Consider the following 12849-nt stretch of genomic DNA (forward strand, 5'->3'; position numbering starts at 1 on the left):
AGACAGGCATGGTTGAGCAGAAGGCCCCTTGTTCCCATAGACCTACATAGAAGTAACTCCTGCCAATTAACGTCCTGTCTCCACCTAAACCTGCAGCCAGGCAGCCAAGCTGCTGCCATAAAAACCAGCAGGGAGCTGCTGAGAAACCGAGGGTGGTGGAGTGGAAAGGCTGTATCTTTGTTAAGGTGGGTGGGTAGACAATATAAGGTTCTGGAGCTGCCTGCCTGCCGCAGCTTCTCATATGTGAAATGTAAAATAGCAAAGTCTCCTTATCTTTTAAAGCCAGTTGAATTGGGGTTTCTGTTACTTGCAGCCGGCAAAGGCATCCTCGCTTCTGTGTCTCTATCCCCTGTTGCCCTGTGTTCTCACCACTGGCGTTCTTCTTGGAGGCATAAGCTGCCACTGAGCAGCTGTGCTGTCATTTATTAAATATCCCTCTGTTTTCGACCATTTAGATTATCCCTGATCTGTATGATTGTATAAGTACTGTAATTATTATGCTGCTAACGTGCAATTATTTTGTCTGTAGTGGTTTTTTTTTTTCTTTCCATATTTGCCTTAAGAGATCTAGGCATGGGATTAATGCAATCCAGTGGTCTTTGATTTGCTGGAATACACTTCTATTTTGGAATGTTTTAGAATTACAGAAAAGTTGCAAAGATAGGATAGTTTTCCTCACTGTTACTATCTTATATTAGCATAGTACATTTGTCAGAACTAAGAAGCCTACCTTGATACGTTACTATTAAGCAAACTCCAGACGTTATTTGGATTTCACCAGTTTTTCTACTAATGTCTTTTTTACTATTACAGTGGTCTTTGGAACTGTTAAATTGTTGATGTTTATATGGTTGAATTCTAATATTTGTTTTTCCTTCATCTCTCTTTTGTGAGTATTCATGTGTCCTTCATGCATTTGACAGACTTGGTAGACGTGCTCTGAGGCTGGGTCGAGTGCAGGAACTCTAAAGCACTGGGATCATGGGCCCCAGGAAATCGGACACAAGGTAGAGGTTCTGGGTTTGGAAACACGCGCAAGCACACAGAAGCTTGCATATGCTTTCGGGAGGATTGCAGACCTCTCGAAGCCCATCTCTGCTTCCTGGAATAACAGAGGCTTCGTTTGAGAAGGGCAGACAGCCCCAGAGGTGCCTGCCATGCACACTATGCGTGTCGTTGCCATAAGGGCTGCATGCTCATGTGTTTGCTATCACTAGCCCAGGTACATCATACAGCAGCCATTGTACAGTGATTTGTGGAGAACCTTCCACATGCTTTCTCTAACTCTTCCCAGCCTCATACCCAACCCAGCATTAAACTGTGGTGTGCAGTCACTAGATATGAGCCCCAAGTACTGGGTAGGTTTCACATGAAAAGGGAGGTGACGGATGAACCTCAAAGACACTGTGCTAAGTGAAAGAAGCAAAAGACAACACGTTGTATGATTCGACTGATACACGATGTCCAGAAAAGCCAAATCCATAGAGGTAGAAAGTGGATTAGTGGTTGCCTGGGGCTGGGGGTAGGAAAGGGGAGTGACCGCTAATGGGTACCAAGGGTGTGATTGGGATGATGGAAATGTTCTAAAACTGGATTATGTGTTACACAACTAAGTAAATTTACTAAAAATCATTGAAATTACACATAAAATGGGAAGATTTTATGGTTTGTAGATTATACCACAATATAGTTGTTTTTCAAAGTCTTTTAAAGTGACTCTGTTTTTAAATTCAGGTGGTTGCCTTGTCTTGGTAACTGGACAGACCAGGCTATGTAAATTAGACTTAGCAGCCTCTAACGGTGCAAAAGGCTTCTGGGCTTCTTAAAACGTTCATACAATCGCCAGGGACACTTACCAAGAAGCCACACGTTAACATTGCCCAGGAGTTTGGCCAACTGTAAGGGGAGAGTACTACCATGTTACAACCTGGTAATCATTACTAGGTTAAAAATATAGTTAGTTTCATGAAGGAAACTGCCTCTCTCATTCAGAGGAATTTATCTTATAGAACGACTTAGTAGCACTGCTGTTTGTTTAGAAAAGTTGATGTGATATCTGATTATGTGGCAGCCTTTGGGGTAAAATGAAGTTTGTGGATAAAGGACCAGCTGATACCTGGGCCTTTCAATATCAGCATTTTTATCTTTCACACGTTTTTGAAAGAACCTCTTAAAATTGTATTATATGCTTTTAATTTCTTTTTGGATATACTAAAATGTAACATTTTCGGGACTTCTCTGGTGGCGCAGTGGTTAAGAATCTGCCAGCCAAAAAAAAAAAAAAAAAAAAAAGAATCTTCCTGCCAATGCAGGGACACAGGTTCGAGCCCTGGTCCAGGAAGATCCCATATGCCGCGGAGCAACTAAGCCCGCGCGCCACAACTCCTGAGCCTGCGTGCCTAGAGCCCGTGCTCCACAACAAGAGAAGCCACCGCAATGAGAAGCCCGCGCCCCGCAACGAAGAGTAGCCCTTGCTTGCCGCAACTAGAGAAAGCCTGTGCACAGCAACGAAGACCCAATGCAGCCAAAAATAATTAAATTAATTAATTAATTTTAAAAAATTGTAACATTTTCTTGATAGTTAAGGTTTGTTTGCATGAACATGGGCATTGTATGTTCTTGGAATGTACCAGTAACCACAGGGACCACCCGGATGTGGTTAGCCTTGATTTTAGGCATGGATGGTCTTGAGTCTGACTCGAGGCTCTTCTGTTTCACCTGTGCCCTAAGGCAGCATTTGGACTCCCTGAGCCTTGGTTTCCTCTTTTCAGAAAATGGGGACACTAAGGTCAATGTCTAGTGTGTAGTAGACACTCATATTTTCATTGTTCTTGTGGTCGTACAGAATAAATAGTCATTCAGCTTAGTGATTCTTCAAGGTCTTTTCTCTTCTGCCTGTCAGATTTTCCTCCCTCCTTTATGTCACTTCTGCTTCTGAATTGCTTCCTTAGTTTCCTCCTACTTGTGTAGCACTGGAGACTCACCAGTGTAAAGAAGCACTCAGAGTGCATGGTGACTGTTTTTCCTCTCTGCTTAGAGCTGTTCTTTGCATTCCCTTGGTTTTGTGGCTGGGTACATGAAGTTGCTGGAAATGAAATGTTATGAACAGATTAGAGCAGAGCCATCGAGCTTTTTGGGTAAAGGGCTAGATAGTAAATATTTTAGGTTTGGCGGGCCATAGGGTCTCTGTTGCAACTGCTCGACTCTGCTGTTGTAGCTCAGAAGCAGCCATAGGCGATACCTAAATGTGGATGTGCCCGCCTGCGTTCAATAAAAACTTATTTACAGAGACTGGAGGCAGGCTGGATTTGGCCCTTGGGACTTAGTTTGCTGACTTGTGATCGATGTCATGCTTGTTTGTGTACTGTGTTAACACCACCAAAGCGTTTGCATCTTCAGCTTTCATCGTAGTTTGTATTAGCTAGGATGCAAATCTGAAAACACCCCAAACATGTACAGAATTATTGATTTCCAGGTATGGATGTCATCATGTTCCAGAATTTGGTATTTGTAGTACCCGGTGATGTTAGAGGTTTTACAAATTCATGTCACGTGATTAGACCTTGTTCCATAATTTGGTATTTGTAGTACCCGGTGATGTTAGAGGTTTTACAAATTCACGTCACGTGATTAGACCTTGTTCCATAATTAATAGACACTTAATACTGGACAGATATTAAGAACAAGAGAAGTTGATTCAGGGTCAAGATCTTCAGCTATATCTTCTTGGCTACCTTGTGCAATACCTACAAGACAGTTTTCATATGTGTATTAACAGCTTTTGGATGTACATTTAAAGGCACAGGTGAACTTACTTTTGGGTTGAAGTTAAGTTGACCCAAATCATTGTGCTGTTTGGTCTTGAAAGGGAGCTCTCAGAACGCATGTCTATACTGATGCCCCTGGAAAGTCCTCGCTCTTGCGGGGCTCGCATGCCAGTGGTGGGATATGGGAAAGTTGCTGAAACGGGGTTAGGAAGGTGGTGAAAGACGTTAAGTCACTTCAACAGTTAACTTAAAGATTTTCCTAGCAGCCGGTGCCCGAAGCTGTAAGAGAGATTCCCACCCCAGGTTCTCGGATTCCACTCCAGCAGTGGTTCTCAGCTAGGGGCGACATCTGGAGACTTTTGGTTGTCACAGCTTGTGGGGAGGGCTTGGTACTGACATGTAGTGTAGTAGTGGCCTGTCTGCTTCACCCTGCCTCTGGATCCTTGCGGGCTGGGGGAGTTCAGGGTTCTGCCAGCATCGGCACAAGGGAGCCGGGCCTTTTCCCTGGACTGTCCTCAGCTTTGCTGACGGGGCTGCGAGGAGTGCCATGGAACGGGAACCACTGTGCAGCAGATGTGTTTCGTTTTTGTTATTTTAGCAGCTGAGCGGTGTGTTTAAATAGTATGTCTTTAGAGAAGATTTACATATACTTTTGGAATGCCCATACAATGTTGTAAATTCTTGTTTTAGAGTTTTAGAAATGAATTTTTAATTATTATTATGACTAAAGAGAAAAGTGAGTAGTTACTTCCTAATGGTTGGGTGGTTTGGGATCTAAAATGATGAGGCTGGAGCCCACAGTGGCCAGCTCTGCAGAGCTCTTTCACATTGTGACTTTTCCTCAGGAAAGGCACGTAGCCGACCTGGCAGTGCTTTGCTGGCCGTGGATAGACTGACTGCTTCAGAAGGCATCTCACATAAATCCTTCTGTGATTGGTCCGGCCCAGGTCAACCCGCGATTGCCATCTCATTCACCTCAGCAAGACACCGGAAGCCAAACCGTCTCCCCTCCAGTATCATAAACCTCCAAGATGTCACCATGCAGATGGCATTTGACGAAAATGTCAAGGATTACCAAGAATAGCTTCTTGCATTCCCACGTACTTAAGGGAGAAGGACAGAGTACCATTTGCATTTTAAGTGCCACCTCGGTGGCCAGAACCAATAATTCCTGTTTGAGCAACTCTAAGCTCTATCTTGGGGCTTTAGACATACTTTCCGTTTCGAAATAAGAACTCATGTACTTATTTTACCTTGAAAATTATTAATAGAATTCTTTTTCTTATGCCATTTATCACCTGGCTCCTTTAAAAATATGGATCACTATAAAGTTTTATATGAACATGTAACTGATAACATCCTTGTTTTTCCTGAGTCATTGTCAGCATCTCAGTTGTAAATCCAGTGCCAACTCAGTAAATATTTGGAATCCAAAGTCTGCATTTCCTTCAGCCGAGCTAACTTTTATTTTGTTATGTAAAGTAGAGAAACAGAGACGTTCTTTCCGTCTGTTTGGGGTGCTTAGTAGCCACTCTTTCATTGGTTGGAGTGGGTGTCATCCCTTTTTTTGCACCAGTGAAAATAACACCCTAGCACGTCATTTCGGGGAGGAGTGCTACTTTTATCATTTTCAGTAAAACCATGTGGATTAATCCCAAACCAGGTTGTGGGGTAGGAGAAGGAGCTAAGTTCTTCCTGGTTTTTCCACTGTCCGGAGCTGCGAGGTTAGTTTGTGGCCTACTCTCCAGACTTGTGGGTAGTTCAAAGTCAACTTGGATTCCACAGGAGCTCCTCACTGAATGTGGACCAGAAAACAGAAGCATGCCTTTGCGTCTTTCCTCTCTCTCCCGCGATCTTTTTTATGTTTCACTGGTGTTTGGTTGCTTTACCTCTCCACCTGGAGTTAAAGAAGGTGCCTTGACCTATTCCAAATTACTAAAATAAACAAAAATTGGGAAATTTTCCGAGAAGCAAACCAATGACATAACGGTACCGCAGGCATACGAGTTACTGGAATTGGTTTTGTGAAACAGTTGGCTGGTACTGTTTGCAAAGCTGGGTTTTTTTTCTCACCAAAAAGGTAGCCCTACGTAAAGTTAATTGTTCCCGTATTAAGTTCTTTTTTCCTCCCTTGAAAGTAAAGGTGAAACAGAAGTGTGACCTTTAGGCCATTGTTCTTTTGATAGTCAGGTCTTAGACTTACTGGAAAGATGGATCAAAGTCAGAACTTTCCAGAAGCAGGGAAAGGAAGGTGCTGGAGAGTGTTAATTGTAGCACAGTTTGTTTATACAGGAGCAAGTGAATACTACGTATGGTGGTCCCTCCATGGTAACTACCTCCACTCCGGTGGAATTGTGCAACGACACAAAACGTCACCATCTCCAGTCAGGATTACTGAAGCCAGATTTCTTTCTTTTTTTAAAATATTTATTTATTTATTTAGGCTGCATTGGATCTTAGCTGCGGGATCTTTTAGTTGTGGCCTGCGGGCTCCTTAGTTGCGGCACGTGGGATCTAGTTCCCTGACCAGGGATCGAATCCGGGCCCCCTGCATTGGGAGCATGGAGTCTTAGCCACTGGACCACCAGGGAGGTCCCTGAAGCCAGATTTCTGAAACACCTCCAGGAACTGTGAACAGCGTTGGAACATCAGAGGCTTGAAGCCACAGGCACCATGCCTGTTCCGAGGGGGGTCTTGCACCTCACGCTCCCGCAAGCATTGCAGCCTGAACGTGGGCCGTCAGCAGTCAGGTGGCCGGGTCCCTTCTGCCTGATGACATCTCTGACCACGGAGTGCCAGCCAGCTCAGAGTTAGATCGTTCTTTCTTTTGTTGAGCTGGCCTGGGGGGCAGCTTCAGTTTCACCTTTCCCTCTGGTCCTTGTCAGCTCTCATTAGGGTCCATTAACATTTGCCCTTATTTGGGTATCCATAATGAGCACACCACAGTCCGGTGATGTTGAGGTCACCTCTCCAGTTTGTTTTGTGTTCATCTCTGCGGACTACACTCTGGGTCCATCCATCATTTTGGGGGCGTGATTTTGAATCCGCACACCGTCCTGGTTCCGTTGCTCTTGAGTGCCTCGTTGCCATGATTTTGTCATTATTTTCGTTTTCTGAATGTTACACATCTATTTATGCTGTTTTTTTTAATATATATATATATTTTTAAATTGATTAATTAATTAATTTTATTTTTAGCTGTGTTGGGTCGTTTCTGTGCGAGGGCTTTCTCTAGTTGCGGCGAGCGGGAGCCACTCTTCATCGCGGTGCGCGGGCCTCTCACTATCGCGGCCTCTCTTGCTGCGGAGCACAGGCTCCAGATGCGCAGGCTCAGTAATTGTGGCTTACAGGCCCAGTTGCTCTGCGGCATGTGGGATCTTCCCGGACCAGGGCTCGAACCCGTGTCCCCTGCATTGGCAGGCAGATTCTCAACCACTGCGCCACCAGGGAAGCCCTATTTATGCTGTTTTAAAAGGCATAGTTTTGGAACTTCCCTGGTGGTGCAGTGGTTAAGAATCCGCCTGCCAATGCAGGGGACACAGGTTTGAGCCCCGGTCCGGGAAGATCCCACATGCCACAGAGCAACTAAGTCCGTGCGCCACAACTACTGAAGCCCGCGCGCCTAGAACCCGTGCTCCACGACAAGAGAAGCCACCACAATGAGAAGCCCGCGCACCGCAACGGAGAGTAGCCCCCGCTCGCTGCAACTAGAGAAAGCCCGCACGCAGCAACGAAGACCCAACGCAGCCAAAAATAAATTAAAAAAAAAATTTCTAAAATGCATAGTTTTTTTCAGAGAGAGGGAGGGCAGCATGTCATACTCTTTACCCATGATGAGTATAACATCAGGTAAAACCCTGAGGTCTTAGCCACAGAAATGCTCTCGGTTTTATATTAATTTAAGGTGGTATATATATATATATATGTCTCCCCACCCTAGGAGATTCTGATCAGCAGGGCCCAGGAAGCCCCCTGATATCCATTTTCTTCCCATTTTTAAAGATTGAGGTAAAATTCACATAACGTGAAATTAACCACTAACCATTTAAAATGGTTAATTCAGTGGCATTTAGTACATTCATAGTGTTGTGCAACTACTACCTCTGTCTAGTTCCAAGATATTTCCATCACCGAAAAGAAAACCTTATACCCATTAAGCAGTCACTCCCCATTCCTCCCTCTTTCCAGCCCCAGGCAACCACTGATCTGCTTTCTGTCTCTCTGGTTTGCTGATTCTGGACATTTCTTATAAATAGAATCATAGAATGTATGGTCTTTTGTGTCTAGCATAATGTTTTAAGGCTCACCCATGTGGTAGCACGTATCAGGACTTCATTCCTTTTCAGGGCTGAATCCCATTTCATTGTACGGATAGAGCACATTGTGTTTATCCCTTCCTTTGTTGATGGGCATTTGGGTTGTTTCCACCTTTTGGCTCTTGTGAGTAGGGCTGCTATGACACGCGTGTACAAGTGTCTGTTCGAGTATCTGCTTTCAGTATTCTTGGGTATATACCTAGGAGTGGAATTGTTGGGTTATATGGTAATTTCATGTTTCACTTTTTGAGGAACCATCAAACTGTTTTTTTCCACAGCAGCTGTACCATTTTACATTCCCACTAGCAATGCATGAGGGTTAGTTTCTCCACATCCTTACCAACACTTGTTATTTTCTGTTGTTGTTGTTTTTTGTCTGTTTGCTTTTTTGAAAAAACGACCATCCTCGTGGGTGTGAAGTGGTATCTCATTGTGGTTTTGGTGTGCATTTCCCTAATGGCTGATGATGTTAAGCCTCTTTCCATGTGCTTTTTGGCTGTCTGTATATCTTGGAGAGATATCTGTTCAATTCCTTTGCCCATTTTTTCATTGGGTTGTTTGCCTTTTTGTTGTTGAATTTTAGGAGTTATTTATATATAACGAATACTGGACCCTTGTCAGGTATGTGATTTGCAACTGGTGTCCATTTTTGAGACGTTCTCCTGGTGAGTTCAATTAGCAACCAAGCTCAGGAACCACTGATCTGGACCAGTGATTCTTGGGGTTTCCTGCAAAACACCTGGGAAGCTTTCTGAAAACAAACAAACAAACAAATGCAGCCCCTTGCCCCCTAACCATGGGGTTCTGATAAGCCCCCTTTCCCCCGCAAACAGACAACTACCTGGTGAAGCAGTAGTTTAGCTGAGGTGACTGACGACCTGACTGAATGGTTAGGCATCATCAAAACAGAGAATCCAGCAGCTCCATAAAGGATCAGCCGGCATCAGCTCCCTGCTCCCCTTTCTCCAGAATGTTCTGTGCAGAGCATCACGCTCACTCACATTACAGGATGGCCTGGCCTCCCTGGAGTACCACCAAGACTTGCCATGTCGTCAGGCCTCTCAGGAGGTGACATGTCATCCGCCTGTTTCTCCTCTGCCGCCCATGGTAAGGGCACCTCAGCATTCGTGTGTAAGATGCTGAGCTGTGCGCTTACTGTTTCTTTTTGGTTTCTTCTGATGGAGAGAGCACGATTGGTGCTTGCATGCGGTGTTTCCGCTTTAATCACGGTAATGTGGAATGTTGCAGTTTTCCACTCTGAAGAAAGATATCGTCGGTCTGTTTTCCCCCTACCTCCTGACCCTTAATTCCAAAGGAGGCTGAGGGCTTGGCTCAAAACTGAGAAGGTGGGATGGTCGTGGGGTGGTTGGTGGAGCTTTCTAGTCGAAGTTCTCATCTGATAGGAGGCTGGGCCTGGGGGCAGGAGAGGGTGTGCTCCCTAGGGTTCTCTGCGTCATAGGAATCTCTTCTTCCGCTGACCTGGCATTGTTTCCCACAGCATCCTGTGTCACTCTGGCGGGTCCCTTCTCGCCCCTGGGTTCCTGGGGGCCGAGGCCCCGCCATGTTCTTCCTTCCTGCACCTTCTCCATTCCGCCCCCTGGCCTCCCCCGCCCGTGTCTCCAGCTGGTCGAAAGTGACTTACTTCCATACACACTTTGGGAACAGCGTAGGGACTCCTAAGAGCAGGTTTTGATGGGCAGAAAAGCAGAAGAAAAAGGTCACCTCAAAGGGATTCAGTTCCGTAGAAGTGCGCATGTTTTATTAAATTCCAAGTTAGGGCACGTGGTATATTTTGCTGGGCAGTTTCTATAGGATCATTTTACTTAAGTGCTGCATCACATTCACCCTTAGAAAGAAGGCAAAGGAAAGTCTGTTTCGAATAATCTCCTGGTCAGCTGTATGTCTCATGCTTAGCACGTGCTCTGTGTACCAGTTTTAAAAATTGATGACTATTTTAGAACCACCGTCTCCCTCCGAAAAAGGAGAAACTGACCCTGGGATGAGCGTGGCATTTTACTCTTTACCACATGCAGAAGCATATCGTCGTGAAATGTTTTTAGTGCATGTATTTGGCTGGCAGTTTTCCGTTCTCTCCTCTTTGCCAGACTGTACACTGTCTGGGGCCTGCCCTCATCCCTCGTGTTTCCCAGAGCTTTTCTTGCACTTGCCAAGTGGCAATGCCATCACCCACCCCTGGGCTGAATAAATAGAGTTCTAAAGATATTTTCAATATTCTAGGTGGAATTCTCAGTTTGAAAAGCAGATGCTGCTTAAAGTAACTGATCGTGTGCTTCCCGTATATAGTTCCTGACTCCGCTCACCTCCCATCTTCCCTCTCTGTGGAGATGCCCCCGCCCCCCAGGAGCCGGATGACGATTTACCTGTGAGAGCTTCACTTATACAAGTTGGCTCAAGCCAGACGTCACGTTATAATGATCTAAAGAGCATTTAAAAACTACTGCTGCTCGTGCTCCCCCACAAATCAATGAGGTCCAACTTCCGGGGTGAATCCAGACGTCCCTGGTGATTCTCCTTGCGGCCAGTGTGGAAATCCGCTGTCGTACGGACCCCATCTTGTTCACGGTAATGAATGATATTTGTTGATGATTTCAATCCCATCATAAAACTCGGGCAGATAAGCCTTGACGTTAGAAACCAGAAACATTGAGGTTTGTAAAGGGGAACGAGAGGTCGAATAGCTAGCTATAAATGCCGTTGTATTATTGCTTTGGAGCAGTGACGGGGCCTCACTCAGGGTTTGATGTTCTGCTGAACCTAAAAATCACTTACGTTTATGTTGCATCGCTCCCTCCTCTGAGCTTCCATCGCCCTCTGCGTGCCCCTACCATTGAGGGAGCTTGTCAGGTAGTGGCAGTTTGTTACTTATTTGCTCCCTGGCTGAGCTGAATTCCTGGAGGTTAGCTCCTGGCACTTGGCATCTCAGATAGCTTTCCTGTAGTGAGCATTGAAACAAATGAATAGCCCTTTACAAATTTCATAGAGCTTCTCCTGTGGTGGGGTCCCCAAGCTCTCTTATCCTTAGCCGAGATTACCTGCCTGCGGCCACGGGCATCATTTATACCAAGCCTCCTGCCTAGCTAGCTCTGCGTGGCAGGAGCTCCCTGTGCGTCCCGTCTGTTGGCTGGGCCACGCTCCAGGAAGGGTTTGCCCACCTCTGCACCTCACCTTGGCGTGGTGACTACAGCCTCAAACACCCACCGGGGCTGAGCCCCCAACCAAACTGCCAGATGTCAGAGGTCACAGGGAGTGGTGGGGACTGTGGCATGCTAGTGAGTGGCCCTTCCTAAGGGGATGGCCCTCATCAGCTTTAGCCATTTTTGTCTTTGGGGACTCTTATCCCCATGTGCCAGCTCTTCTGATTTCTAAGGGAGTTAGAAATTCAGGTATTTGAAATGAAATCTGCTGAGGTTAAATGTTGGAAATCCACTGGGGTTTCGGTAGAATATCCGAGGGCCAACACTGCAAACCAGATAGAACACAGCTGCAGGCTGAGTTGGCCCTGGGACGGCCTTGGAGTCATGTGCTTCCAGCTCTCGCTGTCTGGTTTGCCCTTCTTCTAGACAGAGAGAAGCAGGAACCCGGGAAGAATTCAGTGATGGCCGCACTTGTCCGATGGGATCATGGGGAGAGGAGAGGAGAGGAGGCCACTTTGGGTTCTGGGTAAACGCTCTCTCATACAAAATGGCTTATTTTATTTGTATAGACATACCACAGCCGCCTCCAGCTCTCTACCTACAGTTACTGTTGTGTTTGAGTGTCTTCTGTATCTAGTCTTTTTTCTTTTTGTAAGTGAAGAAACCAAAATGTGGTGATATATCAAGTAATTTTATAGCCACCCTTTCTCCCTGACCAGTAACCAAAGCACTTCCAAGTTATTCCAGTGTCTTATTAAACACACTTTAAACATTATCCCAGGTAGCCCTCACAAGGAGGGGAGTTCTGTTTTGCTGTTTGCTCCCTCGTCCACAGTGCCTGAGCAGAGCCTGGCATGTGGTAGGTCCTCAGGGACTAACTATTGCATGATTGTTGGTGGGCAGTAATTTATTGGGTCCCATCCTTATTGTTGGCCATTTGGCTTGCTTCCTTTTTCCTGTTATTGTACCTAGTACTGTGATGCCCCTCTTTATACATTAAGCTCTTCACCTATTTTAGATCATTTTTCATAGGTGTTGCTCTTGACATTTGGGCGTGGGTGCTTCTTCGTGGTGGGCTGTCCTGGGCACTGTAGGATGTTTAGCAGCGTCCCTGGCCTCCGCTTACCAGACTCAGTAGCACCTCCCCTCCACCCTCGTGACAACCAGAAATGTCTCCAGATACTGCCAGGTGTCCCCGGGAGGCACAGTGGCCCTTGGTTGAGAACCACTGTACTAGTGGGATTAGTGAACCAAAGTGTCAATGTATTTTAAGATTTTGAACCTTAAAATATATGCTGCTCTGAGAAAGTACTTCAGTGAGCTGTTGTCCACTGCCTCTCTCCACCCCATTTCACCCAGCCTCCTTCCCCTGGGAGATCAGCATCCTCCCACTTCCCTGTGACTCTCTGGAGCAGTGCTGTCCAATAGAACATTCCGTGATGATGGACATGGTCCATGTCTGCCCTGTCCAGTATGGCAGCCACGAGCCACATAACATTTCTTGAGTATTTGAAATGTGGCTAGTGCAACTGAAGAATGAACTTTTAATTTTAGTTAATTTAACTTTAAATAGCCACATGTGACTAGTGGCTTCCTCAGTGGACAGTGCAG

At 45.7% G+C, this 12849-nt stretch overlaps 1 protein-coding gene across 3 annotated transcripts in view; it reads left to right on the top strand.

The window, feature by feature from the left end:
• Positions 1–12849, top strand: part of WWC3 (WWC family member 3) — a 129046-nt gene that overhangs the window by 14439 nt on the left and 101758 nt on the right. Inside the window, exon 1 of one of the 3 annotated variants that reach the window (XM_068534194.1) lies at positions 10466–10666. The exons of 1 other annotated variant lie outside the window; for it this stretch is intronic. The gene's annotated coding sequence lies outside the window, so the exon portion shown is untranslated. Of the gene's footprint in view, positions 1–10465; positions 10667–12849 lie in introns of those variants that run through there. One more of the 3 variants, XM_068534193.1, reaches the window with a different exon arrangement.

The sequence above is a fragment of the Eschrichtius robustus genome, chromosome X, assembly GCF_028021215.1.
Source record: "Eschrichtius robustus isolate mEscRob2 chromosome X, mEscRob2.pri, whole genome shotgun sequence".
In the NCBI taxonomy this organism is placed as follows: domain Eukaryota; kingdom Metazoa; phylum Chordata; class Mammalia; order Artiodactyla; family Eschrichtiidae; genus Eschrichtius; species Eschrichtius robustus.